A 15,347-nucleotide genomic window follows, 5' to 3' on the forward strand; every position below is an offset into this window, starting at 1 on the left:
GATGAAAAAGGAAACCTGGGATTGCTTGCTCATTTATTTTAAATATTAAAAACACCCCAGAAATTGTTGAAATTAAAATATAAATACACAGAGCAAAGTCAGTGTAAACTTCTTTTCTTTTTTTAAAAAATTCAAGTACATTCTGAACCGTCTCCACAGTTCAGAGTTACCTCCTGGCAGCAGCAAGAAACAGAGTGCCAGGGCCTAAAGTCCATGTGGAAAAACATATGCTAATTCTAATTTAAAAAAAAAAAAATCTGATTATAGATATTGTGATTTTTTTTCCTTTGGCTCTGTGCTCCAGTGATAATGAGCTTGTGTTGTGAGCAAATACTAGTAGAAACTAGAAAATAAATTGAGCAATTTGTGGAACCACATTCAGTATTTACATGAACGTATCTCTGGTCTGGAATGAGAACGGCTCCCATGCTTCCTCTGTGCTGACAAAAAGTGTCTTCTTAGCTGGCTGAACTGAAAGTAGATTCTTATTACCCCCTTAAAAAAACCTGACAGCGAGTCGGATGAAAGGATGGATGGGCGGACGGGCGGCAAGTGGAGGGCGGGCTGCTAAAAAGTTATGTTTGAGCAGAAGACAGAGAGGATAATGAGCTGTCAACAGGGAGAGATGAAAGTGGTGTATTCTATTCAAGCAGATCATTAAGTGACAGACCAAAGACAGAAATTAGCGGCTCAGTCAGACAGGTTGTTTTTGTCATATTGTTTTTAGCGAGCTATCAGAGTGAAAAGAGAAGCAATAATACATACAGATTTTTTCCTCCTTTATTTTCGCTTCATCTATTAATGAAAACCAAAGTCAGAGCATTTTGAAAATTTTGATAACAATTCACATGCATGTTTTAGATCTTCTGACTTTTCTGACTCACCGCAGAGAGACTGTGTCAGATGAGCTGACAATAACAGAAAATAACCCACTGTTGAATCAGACAGTCAGCGTCAACCTTACCCATGTGTCGCTGCAGGAGGAGCAGAACCAAGCTGCGAGGGCTGTTTTATCACAATCAAAGTGGAAATCTGTGTTTTTATAACACTATAATCTGAGCATCTGTTCCTCACATCTGTGGCACTGGGTTAAAATTCACTTTAGACACACATGGAAAGCAAGTTCCAGATCCCCACCCTACAAATAACCCGTCTTTCTGTGAGGTTCCTGAAGTGGCCTCTGTAAGTGTCCACTGTGTCCTTGCAGGGATTTCCCGACTTCAAGACAGAGAAAAAAAACTTCCCAGAAAACACTGAGACGGACACAGAGCCAGCTGTAGTTGCGGTCAGGTCGTGCCCATGAGAATGAGAGGAATGCGGAGCTGGACTTAGAGAAAGAAAGCTTTGTCTCTCTGTCTGTCCCCGTCTCTCTGACTTTGTCTCATATAAAAGCGTCCCCATTTATTTTAAAGCTGTAACAAAACAGCAGGTGTCCCCCACATGCCAAACCAAATTACAAAAATAGTTTTCCCAATTAGTTTTATCCAGCATTCATCAGATCAGAGTCGATTTTTTTCTTTTACTTTAAGTTTTTAACTAAAAGCAACAGTTTGTGGAAACACATGCTGAGTTTTTCACGTGTTTGCGTGCTGTGAGGAACAGAAACAAAATGTATCTCCACTGTGCTGGGGTTGCAGATGTTTCAGTAATCTCCAGAACCAAAGCATTTACATTGCTAGATAAAACATAAGTGGGAAAATGTTTTAATTTTGGTCAAAGTGACAGTTTAAAATCAGGGCAAGAGTGGAAACATGTTGTGAAAGTAAATGAGTCAAAGCAACAAGAAGCAAAGACCTGATCTAGATTATCTGATAATCACCACAACTTAATCAATCACCCATATTAATGATAGGACAAAGTATTTGTACATGTTTTGTTGCTTCGACGTTTTATTAGTTTTGATTTAATTGATCTTGAGTATTTTAAAGCCCCTGAAAGCCTGGTTTCAAATTCTTTTTGTTCTTACTCATAATATAATATCAATAACTAAATGTGCAGCAATCACTGTTAAAGTTTGGGGAAGGAAAATCTTTATTAAGAGTTAAACACAAACTCTGTGGCTGAGGTTTGATCACATTTGATTGACAGTGCTCGCAATATAAGCAAAAAAAAAAAAAATTGTCATTACATTTTGATTAAAATTGCTAATCCCTGATTGGTGCATGGAAATATGTGACAATAATTATTTTCAACCGAGCTCACTTTAAACCAGTGACTAACAAAAATACAGAAAAACAAAATTGTTTAAACTTTGGCAGAATATGTGTTCATGTTGAATCCTATCGCACAAAATGTGTTATCACGGCCTTGAAACATAAAAAGTGTTGTATTTTGTAATCTGTCTGTCTTCTGCATCTGACTGATATCTGAAGAGACTCAGAGGTTGTTTTCAGGATTCAGGTGATAAGAAAGTCTGTCTATCAGCACAGAGGTAATTGCTACACACCTGGATGAACCAGGAGAGGTTTTGACTGAACCCAACAAAACTGAACACAGGATCAGACCGACAACAGCTGCTTGTATTTAGTCAGAGGGTAAAAGCAATAAGGTGGGATGAGTGGTTTCTCAGACTCTCTGAAATGCCGCGTTTCTTTCCTTTTAGCAAAATCACCAGTGTAAAGAAATGAAGCTGAGACAGTGAGAGCAGCTCACCAGTTATCATGCATCCTTTAAAACCACTAAAGTAGATTTCTATTGTATTTTCTGATGAAGGAACAGTGCTGTATATGTTATGGAAATATTGTCGCTCATTTTTTATAATATCTGTGAATATGCCATGGCGTCTTGCTCTGAGAAATGAAGGAAAGTGATTTATTTTGATATTCAAGTCACAGAATCTAGTTATGGCAATCTGTGCTATTTAGTTGCTTCGATTAATGTCATAAAAGAAAAAAAATGACCTTGCTTTCTATTTTTTATGTTGTTAGGTTTTTGTCTTTGTGAAGCCAGTTGACATAATTTCAGCAGTTATGATGTATGAAGGAAGTTATACGCTGCTCATGAAGGCTTTTTGAAAACAAGGCACAAACGGACCGCTAAAGCAAACCTGGGACTTTTTATTGATTCATATCTTAAAATTGCTGCAAATGAAATCTTTAATTTTTTTATGAAAATATGCTACAAAAATCAAAGTGAATCGATGATTCTTTTTGTTGTATTTTCCTAATGTATCTTTTTTTAAAGTGGGGATGTAATAACTCCTGTAATGATTGTAATGTTTAAAAAAAAATCTTGAAATAGACCTAATCATGACTTTCTTGTTTTCTGTTGTGTGACTTTGTGTCTTTTTAAATGACGGGTTTTTTTCTCTGTGTGGAAAAACACCTACTTCATTTATTCTGGGCATATCCTGCCTTTTATGTCCTTCCTCCGTCTCATTCCTGCGACGACGATGGCAGCCAGCCTCCCACTCAGCCTTTCCCGCGCACTTCCTGTTTTGACGGAGCTCATGTCCTTGTCAGTTTTCTGTTTCTGTGTCAGTCTGCAGCATAGACGGGCCCTTGTGTGTGTCCTCCCTCCGCTTGATAGATCGTCTGTTTTTCAGAGAACCAAACACAGAGAGATGGTGGTGGCGGGAATTCAGGAATGGAAGCTGCTCTGATGTTTAATTCATCTGTATTTGTCCTAATTCATGGAAATCCTGGTCTTCCTCTCCAAGTGTCGCCGGCCTTGTGTTTGTTGCTGTGTCGAGACAAGCCGAAACCCATCAGGGATGAGACAGAGAAAGAATCCAAGAATGGAGACGACTGCAGTGTGATGTTTATTTACCCATCTTCTACATCAGTGGTGTAAACAGCCAATCAGCTAAGACACACAGGTCTTGTCACTGTTTAATAATTCAAACATGATGCATATATTCATTCTCTACAAAGGAATCTAGGCTTCTGTGCATAATGAACCATCAAGTGTGGGGGACAGTAAGCAGGCTGGATGAAGTCTGTACAGCCTAACATTTGTTTAACCAACTTTCTGTATTACATATCCCAATATGACTTTCTTGGCGAATTTGTGAAAAGTTTCCCAAGAACCTTAATCATTTTCAAGTTTTGCAGTAAGTTTCAGAATGAGTTACTTAAACTCTCAGTCACCCAAACTCAGCAAAACTCATATGAGGTTTTAATTTGTTGACACAACTTCAGTGTAGAAGTGAATTAAGGTACTAGAGAAGACCAGAAGTTTAAAGAAATACTCCAGAGATTCAGTACGGGACTGCCACAAAGTTGAAATTCTTCTAAGAGGCAGATTTAAATAAAGAAGGCTCAATTTCAAAGCAGCAGAGGCTGAGATGGATCTTTCATCTACTGTAATGCAACTCGATCACATCTTTCTTCAGACTCCTACTGACAAGTAAATGCTCCTGTCTTTCAATGTCCACACCTCTAGTTCATCACCTGCCTTCTGCTGAAAAAAAAAAAAAAAAGTGTTTTCTTGGAGTCCAAACCAAGATAACCCAGATGACATCACTGTGACATCATCAGGGTCATAGACTCAAACTTTGGAAAGTTTTGTTCAGAATCCCAGAATAATCATCCTGCTGTTTTCACAGGCTGAGTAGAGTAAATCATGACAAGTAAACAGAACCTTGTTCAAAATCTGTGAAGTTCATCAAAAAATAATTTGAAAGTCCTGTACAGTCAGAGCGTCTTCAGCCTCTGTCATTTTATGTATTTCTAAGTGAAACTGAATGTCGTGTAAAACTACGAGAGATTTGATCAAACAGGTCTGGGATTAAACTGGATTACTCAAAGTTGGCATCGCTTTATGAGCATAGTGATTTTAAAAATATTAATCTGAGTGCTGTTAAGATCTTTAGGCTTTAATACTTGTACACTTTTAATCAGTATGATGAAGTATTGGACAAGTTTTACGCCCGTTTAAACAAATCCTGCTCGCACTTTCATCTAACAGGGTTCACACGTGAATTTCCACCAGGTTTTTACAGTTTAAAGGTCCAGTGTGTAGGATTTAGTGGCATCTAACGGTGAGGTTAAACTGAACCTTCTCCTGTGTGCCAACATGAAAACTCAAAAAAAGTGAATGGCCCTATCTAGAGCCATTGTTGTCTTACTTTCAGGTGATAATAAACTAATGAAAACATAGTTCTGAATATTACATTCCATTTCTGCCAATAGATTCTCCAAAATCATACACACTGGACCTTTGAGTTGAAGTAAATTTTGGACCTCAAATATGCCGACCTTAAGAACATCCAACAGGATTCTGGCACAGACGGAAGGCAAAAGTTAAATCTGTGACTGAGAAGGATGGAGGGAAAGTATTCATGGTCAGGGTTAAAACTGATTTTAAGACTTTTAACAGACGTCAGTGCAGGAACAAGATCTAGTGTGGCACCACTGTTAAAGGCCCCCAAAACACTTGGACTGGCCCTGTTTGAAACTTTATGAGGCATAAGTACATTCTTATCTATGCTCAGCGATATGTTGGTATTTATGTCACAGTGTTATTTATATGAGAAGCAAGCAGAGTGAGATCTGAAAGGAAAATTAGCACAGCAATCAGGCAGGCTGCCGTCAGAGCCAACCAAGTAAATGAGCTTTTCGATGAGTCGTTTCAGAGCAGCGTGAAAAATAATAATTAGAAGCTCTTTGTGATTGTGAGAAATAGGTCCCATACTGAGTGCGAGGACATGTCTGAAGCTGTTAAAGCCATGCAATGTATATTTAATACATGCCATTGTGTAATGAGACTGCCAGCATCGCAACACTAACCACCCTCCCTCACCCCTCCCTTCCTCTCCACATGCTCTCTGCTGACCTGGCAGAGCGAAGGAAGTCTGCTCACCGATGTGGAACAGCAGATCAGGAGGTGAATGTCAAACTGATGATAAGATGAAAACAGCAGTGTTCGGATTACAGCCCGTTTATATGATACGTGAGCCGTATATCTGTATGACTGGAAATACAGATTAAGAAATAGAGTGAGTGACTGATAAATGTCAAAAGAAGAAGGAACTCAAAAATAACACCTCCTGTGACCTTCTTGCCAACGCAGATGACCTTTCGATGCATCACTAACTTCAAGTGAAAAGTCTTTCCAGAGTTCGTAGCGCCTACCAGCTGGTTTCAAACTGATGATTTACTAAATGAGGTTGCACCATTAAAACTGAGGATGTCCTAATTATTACTGTTGTGAGGAAGCAACCGAGTGCATCTAGTTAGATAGGCCTACAATCAAGCATGTAAACAAAGAAAAAACATTCCTTTATTTATTCATGAACACATGCAGAAATTGGTGCATGTCAGAGTAAATGCTATTTATGTTAAGCTAACCAATGTTATAAGCATCACATTATTAGCATTGCATTTTGTTATTCGGGGTAGGCCTATATTATGTTTTTTTGTAAGTTGTCAGGTTGGATATGTCGACCACATTACCACTTTTTCTCTTAAATCTCAAGGTTAGCGAGATAATGTTGACTGTAGTTAGCGGGCTATGTTAGCTATGCAACAGTTACATCCGGTTAGTTAATAAATAAGCCTGTTAACAAGCTTTAGTTGTCACTAACAACCAATCAGAACTAGTTTATGGATTGCAACAAATTTTAACTAATTTATTTATTCATTTCCTGTAACCACTTATTCTGTATGGGGTCGGGGGCGTGCTGGAGCCTATCCCAGCTGGCATTGGGCGAGAGGCAGGGTACACCATGGACAGGTCTCCAGACTATCTAGACACAGGGCTGACACATAGAGACAGACAACCATTCACGCTCACATTCACACCTACGGCCAATTTAGAGTCACTAATTAACCTGCATGTCTTTGGACTGTGGGAGGAAGCCGGAGTACCTGGAGAAAATACATGCTGACATGGGGAGAGCATGCAAACTCTGCACAGAAGGGCTCCCCCACCCTGGATTTGAACCAGGAACCCTCTTGTCTATCTTGGTAATGTAAAAATCTCCAATTGGAAAACAGTTTTAAGTATCAACCTAAGAACAGCTGCTGCAGTCTGCTCCTGATAGTTTGATGCCTTTGGTCATTTAAAAACATTAAACCAATTCACTTGGTGTGTGCACTGTAAGTAAATTTAGATTTGGAAAACCCAATGTGGCCCCTCAGACTGCCCCTTTGCAAGTTTCATGAAACTTTAATGAATTATGGGTCTTGCTGCTATTGCAGCTTCAAAATCACAGATGTCTGAGATTTCACTTTTCAAAGACTGTCCTCTACACAAGCACTTGGTCATTACAGGTTGTAGATCAGTTTTATACAGATGGCCATCAGTGTTAAGACTGAAATTTAGCAATCACAGTTTTAGGCAAAAAAAAAGCCATAAAGGGTTATATACTCAGTCTCTCCGTGAGTTGCATTAATATTTCTCTTAGGTTTTCTTGATTTGTGCCCACTACAGGTAGCACCACACACACCTATCCATGGTTTGTCACCCTCTCTCTCTGTCTCCCTCTGTTTCTCCCTCTCTCCAGCGCTCTCGACTCTCGGGAGTCTGAGGAGCATTAGTCACTGCCGGCTGGCAGGATGGAATTGTTATCAGGTTTATTGATCAGCATGGGGAAAGATTATAGGCCTGTGTTTGTGCGTTTGTGTGCGTATGTGAGGGGAACAACCTGAAAGCCAATCTAGCACCACCAAGCCTCAAAACAGCTTCGTCGACACACCAAAACCAAAAATCAAATCATTAAAGCTGCAGCTGTTGGCTGACAACAACAACCACAGCCCATATCCTTTAAAGTCAATTCAGTCTCTATCAATCAATAACAAATTAGGGAAAGAAGCGACAAAACAGCCAAACACAAACTCAAGTTTGTTCTTGTTAGCATATGGTCAACACAGTGTTAATCACTATATTTTCAGCTCTCATAATAATGTATGACATTTAATCAGAAAATACCTGTTTCTGATCAGTTGGCAGGAGTTCATGAACGTCGTATCTGTTCTAAATCAGTGCACGAGACATATTAAAGTAAAACTGACCAAGGCAGCAGTGCACGCTAGATGTTGCATTATTAAACAGTAGCACTCACTGAAATGGACCAAAGCATGGGTAAATACAATGATGTAATAAAATCTAAAGCAGAACTCATACTCAGGGGTACATGGAAAGATTATAGAGTAACTCAGGTTTTAAAATAATAGAAACTGTGATTTTTTTTAAGGTGTATATCCACAAATGTATGCTTTGTAGAAAATAAATACACAAGTAGGATTGCAAATAGGTGTGAGGCCGGTCTTTAGAACACTCACTGTCACATTAATCAACTAGAAACCATCTTGTGATGGGATCACTTCAGCACCAACACAGTGATCCGCAACTTAAAATTGAATCTGAGGCGTAAAGTGGAAGGGCCCCTCTCCTAATTCCTGCCCCCTTGCTTGGACCACACCCATCTTTCAACCCAGACTTCATTCTGATTGCAACCACACATCAGAAAAGACTGCATCTTGGATGGTTGCAATACCGTCACATTGACAAATCTGTCCACAGACAGACAGACAAATAGATTAACCCCTGGCAAAAATACTCAAAATGGCTTCTGTGGTAGTTCCCACTATAATAGGTGCCTCCAGGATCACATGAGGACACACACACAGACTCACAAAGTAAAAACAATACCAGGCGACGAGATGTTGTCACAGCTCGTAATAAACTACAAGCAAGGACTAGCTGACAGCACAGGACACACCAACCTATAACACCAAAACAGCGCATTAATAGTAGTGAACAGCCGAGCAGTAAAGTCACGTTCCAGCCTAAAAAGTCTTTTTAAAAGATGTCAACTTCTATATGATTAATAGCATTAAATAATAGTCCAATTTAAAATTCACTCGAACAAACACATCTGGTGTCTGAGTAAAGAAAAAAGCCTGTAAGAGGGAACTGCTCACTGCATCTGCCTCGTTAATTATTTTCATAAATTAAAACATCTAGTTGCATATTATCACTTGCTTATCATGATACAGACACTGAAGTTTTACTTTGCTGTTTTGTTCATTCATTTCAATTAAATTGCTGTCTCTAGTACACTCATATTTTGTTTCATGAGTAGCGTGAAGTGGAAAACTGTGCATTATAGGAGACTTTCTCTTCTGAGTTTAGCTGTGGAGACTTGCTGCGACAGTTTGCTGAATCTTCTGTTGATGTCTCGTGGAGAAAAGGTGCCGGTTCAGCACACTGGCCTCTCTGAGGGCCACGGCTTAAAGGAAAACTACTGCAGGCACAGCATAGGCCACCAATGATCGCGTTTCTTTACAATTAAAAATCTGATGCAAGATCCAGAAAGAAAGTCACAGAATTAAGAGGTTCATAATTCGTTTTTTTATGCTCAGGTTTTTATTGTTGTATTGCTGCCTTTACTTCCTCCTTTGATCTAAAGAAGTGTCAGAAGTCTCTTAGGTTCTCCTTCCTTTCCTTTATTCTTCCTCTTTCTCTACTGTTTGCCCTGTTGCCCCCCACCCCCACCAGACTGTAATTGCTCCTGTCTCTCACAGCCCAAGTGTTCCTGTCTGACTTTGACTTTTGTTTTTGTTCACTCACGACCGACTGAAGGACAGACTGAGAGTGTTACGAGAAAAAGAAAGCGTACATCTAATTCACAGCCTCCTCTGTCCTTACCTCATCCATCCATCCATCCATTTATCTATCTATCTATCTATCTATCTATCTATCTATCCATCCATCCATCTGTCATCTGTCATTTGAGGGGCTATTGCGGCCTCTCAAAAGCCCAGACAGGCCCTCCTTCATGGGGGGAGGCTGTCAAAAGAAAAGCCCTCTAAACAGGATGGGAGTGGCAGGACGTACAGACAGACAATCAGACAGACAGGCTGTTAACTGAGGCACATGTGTCTGTGCAGTCAAACAGGCCACAGGGGCTTTACTGCAAAAACAATTATTTTAACAAGCCATTACACACAGTGTTTTAAAGTCTTTAAAGTGTGTTTTTCTCCAGGGTAGAGAAACAGAAAGCTGTCAGTTAGGTATGATTGTTTTATTTGTTTCCAATGCAAATCAATGTCTTATTTGGAGTCCCACGGGGGGAAAATGACTGATTTGTCGTTACTTTAAAAGAGCCGAGATATTAAGCCTGAATTAGACTAAATGCTTTTTTTTTCATTTTCATTAGACTGGGTTCCCTGAGGAAGTGAGTAAAAATAATCAAGTGCCTCGCAAATAAAAAAAAAAAGCAGCAGGCAGTTAATAAATTCATTCACCTCCAGAGCAGCTCCCAGAGAGCAGAGTGCACTTTGTGTTTTACACATGGAGGAAATCAGGTGTTAAATGCTGTAGATCGCTGAGCTGAGCTGTTAGTGTTACTCGTCTGCTCTTTACTGAAAAAGGTCAACTACTCCATGGGTCACAGCAGCCTGCACACGGTTTACAGTCTACACGAACAAACTGACATGTAGTGCTAATGGTCTCACTTGGTGATTCCACCAGTGCTTAGCGATAGCCTGATGTTGACCAACGGCACTTATCTTCCATTTCCAAAACCAAAACACCTTCACATACAGCTGTAAATACATATGAATAATTTTAACGTGTCTACTGAAATCTATTGTACCTTGACTTTGGAGCAGCTTCCTGCAAATCTCAGTCAGTCAAGGCCAAATATGTGTGCTTTGGATATTCTTTAAAACATGCTTATATTTCTTTCATTCTTGATTTTGTGGTAGTTTGTTTCTAGCTGCCGTGGCTCTAGGGATGGCAATAAAACCATATTAGCATTTCATTACTGTTGTAAAAACGTTCTATATTAATTACTCAGACATATGTAAATGTCAGTCTCTGAATATATGGTGGAAAGGAGGCATTTCATAGTAGATTTAACATCAAACAGTGTCCTAAATGTAACTTTCATATAGTCACATTCGAGTGAAATGCTGGTCTGAGGACACATTATGAGGTAAATAAAGCTAACAGGATACTTCCTTAAATTGGGCTTAAAACAATAAAGTATACTGTGCCTTTTTATTTCAACTATTACATGTTTTAGATCCTTTTTTTCTGGGATTGTACTGAAAAAGTAGTGTTCACGTTTTCCTTCTGTTCAGCCGTCGTTGTCAGTATCCTCCACACATTGCCCCCTGTTTGATACAATATGCACTGCTTCCTTAAGTACTCTAAAATGAGAAGATTGAGAGATGTAGGCTGTCTAAGTTATATGAAACCACCCTGACCTTTGGTTTACTATAGCCCTGTGGATAACTTCTTTAATAATATATAGAGGACAGAGACAACCAAGTGGACCAAACTCTGCCAGTCAGTTCCATCTAGTGGGCAAATGAAATCATTACATCTTAAAAAAGAGTGACCCAATGACAGAAATAAATGTATTTTGAAAATAAATGCCCAGTAATATTCAATAAGTGTGTTTTTAAATAGCTGTGGCCATCACAAAGCAGCAGGATCAATACACGTGTCTCCATATTGAGGAGAGAGCTGTGCACAGTCACGTGGCACAGCAATGCTCCATTAATTATTTAAACCCTCACATTGTGATCTTATGTTGGAATTATTAACCTAAATTTTGTATTATTTCTTATTATTGCTGACACATTCAAAGTTTATCATGAGAATTATGGATACACCCCATCCATATCCAACCCCCCATGCTCACTGCACAAAGGCTGCCCCTCCTCACAGATCCTAATTAAAGCACTGTGTACATGGGCTTTTCTGGGACATTCTGTGTATAATTTTATAGTTTGTTTGTTTGTGGTGATTCTGTCGTCAGTCTCAAACTTCAGTCTTTACATTCCTCATCCTCCTCTCAGTCCCTTCATGCATTCGGGTTCCTCCCACCTGTTTGCAGGCCACCAGGTGAGCAAACTGGAAACAGAGCCATGAATCCCTACAGTGAGTACAGCACAGTGAATACAACACGTCATCTGTGTTATCAGTTTAATGGTGTTTTAGACATTGGCAGTGATGTCAGGTGACCATTTAAGTGTAAAGTTAAAGAAGGATTTCCATCATGACACAGAAACACACAACTTAAAAATTAGTCATGTTAATGAGTCAGTCATGTCTTCAACAGTCATGTTAAGTTAATTGCCATCTCATAGTCAGTGTGTCCCACATTGTCATTTGACAATGTTATTATTTACTACAGAGTCGATTACTTGATCAGTCTATCTATGTTACAGTTTGGAGGATAGATCCAAACACACTGTAATTCAACCTTTTATTTTATTCACATACACGGTCGATACTGTCACAGAAAGATCTTGGTAATTTAACACATTGCTCGTCTCAGTTACATCAAGGCCTATCTGAATTGAAATGAAGACCCACATTAAAGTGAACGCATGATTCTATTTTTCTAAATAATAATTATTATAATACATATCATGGCAATAATAATGCACTGCATTTATATAGCCTTTCTCATAGCAAAGTGATAAAGGTAGACTACTTGTCCTTCCAGACTGGACATGCAGTCTGCCAAAATACACTCACCAGCCACTTTATTAGGCACTCTTGTTCAACTGTTTGTTAATGCAAATAGCTATTTACAACTAAGGTATGCAGAAGAAGAAGTTCTCTGAATGAACAACAAGTCGAACCTTGAAGCAGATGGGCTACAGCAGCAGAAGACCACACTAGGTGGCAACCCTGTCAGCTAAGAACAGGAAACTGAGGCTACAGTTCACATGGGCTCACCAAAATTGGACAAGAGGATTGCCTGTTCTGATTAGTCTCGATTTCTGCTGCAACATTCAGATGGTAGGGTCAGAATTTGGCGTAAACAACATGAAAGCATGGATCCATCCTGCCTTGTATCAAGGGTTCAGGCTGCTTGTTGCTGACTGTGTCCATCCCTTTATGACCACAGTGTACCCATCTTCTGATGGCTACTTCCAGCAGGGTAACGCACCATGTCACGAAGCTCAGATCATCTACAACTGGTTTCTGGAACATGACAATGAGTTCACTGTACTCCAATGGCCTCCACACTCACCAGATCTCAATCCTATAGAGCAACTTTAGGATGTTGTGGAACGGGAGATTTGAATCATGGGTGTGTAGCTGACAAATCTGCAGCAATTGTGTGATGCTATCATGTCAATAGAATCTCACCAGAATCTCTGAAGAATGTTTCCAGTACGTTGTTGAATCTATGACACGAAGAATTAAGGCAGTTCTGATGGCAAAAGGGGATCCAACCTGATACTAGGAAGGTGTACCTAATAAAGAGAGTGAAAGTGATTAAGGTGGACTACTTGTCCTACCAGGCTGGACATGCAGTCTGCCAAAATATGTACCCTCTCTCCTTATAACTGACTGTCTCTACCGTCAAGTATTTTTATATTGTATGTACTTCAGCTGCTGCCTAACGACCTTGTTATATGGAGATGTTTCTTCTTTCCCAGCAAAAGTTACAGGGGGAGACACATTCATTCAGGCCAAACTGTCACCTGCCAGTATAATTATCCCTGTCCAACAACCCACACATTTTGCTGCCTTTTTGAGTGACTTGATTCTTTTCTCATCAAGAATGAAAATATGCAGCATCTTACTGAAGACATCTTTTTTTCACTCCAAAGGTTTTCTAGATTTAGTGTGTCATTTGTTTGTAGTGGTTCCAACATATGTGCTTTCAAGGCTCATCAGCAGAGGATGCTTTCATTTGTGCTGCTTACACTGTTGTATAGTTTTAAAATAAATAAATAAAAGACTTTTTGTTGGAAGGATAAAACTTCTTCTAGTTTCTGACAAAGTCCTATTCACAACATGAAATATGTATGTCCCGACAAGTTTTGCTGGGAAAATAGAAACGTCTCTTTATTCACCAAGTATTAGCAGGCCAACACAGAATCTGTGCCCACAGAATTCCCACGACACCTCCGCAGATCTAAAAGAAATATCTTCAATAAACATTGTCTGTCAATTTACAAAAATGAAATAAATATAATAATAATACAAAAAACAATATCCTACAATTCTGTAGATTGCTATTCTGGTTCACTGCTGAAAGCTGGGAAAAAAATTCCACAGATTCAATTGGGTCTGGTTATGATGGCAGAGCATCATCTGTGCTTTATAGAGACGGAATAAATTTTGTGGCAAGCTGAAAGTGCAGTCTGAAATAATGTCTCTCCCCCTATATTTGTTGCTAGGAGAGAAGAAACTTCTTCAGCAAGGTTGTTAGACATGATCTGAAGTAGTCACAAAATGAAATACTTAATGGTATGAAACTGTGCTTTATAGAGAGGGAACGCTTTCGGTGGCAGGTTGAAAATGCAGAGTGTGATAATGTGTATCCCACTATAACTTTTGCACAATTTCTATCTGCTGTCTCTCTGTTCAATTTTCTCCAGCAGCAATGGCTCAAGCCTTTCTCAGAGTGGACCCAGCCCGTTTCAGCTGCTCCATCAAGGATCCAGTCCCCATGTCATGAGGCCACAGCTAAAGCATGAGTTGCCTTAGTACTGGGTACTGGGGCCCTCAGCAAGGGCCTTTGCAAGTGGTTTTGTGTTTGACTGGGATGAAAACTTCATCATTTACTGCAATTAAAGAGAATTCCAGTATTTTTTAGGCTGGATTTTATTTTCAAAATATTTATCTCAGATTGTGCCAGAAGCAGATCCCCAGTTTGCTGCAGTAGCTAATACAGGGGGGTAATATTGGGTCCGTCAGAGACAAGCCCTCAAATTATTTTAAAATTTCAGTTTGTTTTTAAAGTTTTAGGAGTCCACAATCCCCAAATCTCTAAAATGGATGTAGGGAGAGCAATGTTAGCATGAACCACTGTCAGAATGGGAAAAAATGAGTTTTTTTAAAAAGTGGGCTTAGAGGAAGCAGGTTATCCTGTATACTGTTGTACACTTTCATTCAGTTTATTTCTATGTAAATCCAGCATTTCTATCAGTAAACCCTCAGAGTAAAATTATGCTTCTTATGTATTAACTGGAGAATAAAAACTGTGCTATTAATTCTGAAAGATTTAGAAAAAAAATCATATTTTTCCACATAGAACTTGAAATCTTCAATTAGCCAAGTTTCCAAGTTTTGATTAAGTCTGATCAGAGGTTTGCATGTCTTTGTTTTTATTTCTTAACTTATTTATGTAATCTAAAAGACAGTTTCTTTTTTTAATTATACTCCATACATTTTCATGTTGTACTTTGTATAGTATGGAAATGAACAAAAACATAAATGAGAGCATTCAGAGGTTTGCCTGACGATGACCTTGTAGGTCGAGATGTTGCGCTAATAAGAACTTGGGAGACTTTATGTTTTGAGACAAATTTACAGAATCAAATAATTACTGATTTGGAGTTAAGCTTGTATAACACAAGCCTAAGATCTACATTTTTAAATATCTAAAAGTTGAAAAGCTAATTTAGCAAAGCAGCCTTCCT

The sequence above is a fragment of the Epinephelus lanceolatus genome, chromosome 6 (genome assembly GCF_041903045.1).
Source record: "Epinephelus lanceolatus isolate andai-2023 chromosome 6, ASM4190304v1, whole genome shotgun sequence".
Taxonomy (NCBI): Eukaryota; Metazoa; Chordata; class Actinopteri; order Perciformes; family Serranidae; genus Epinephelus; species Epinephelus lanceolatus.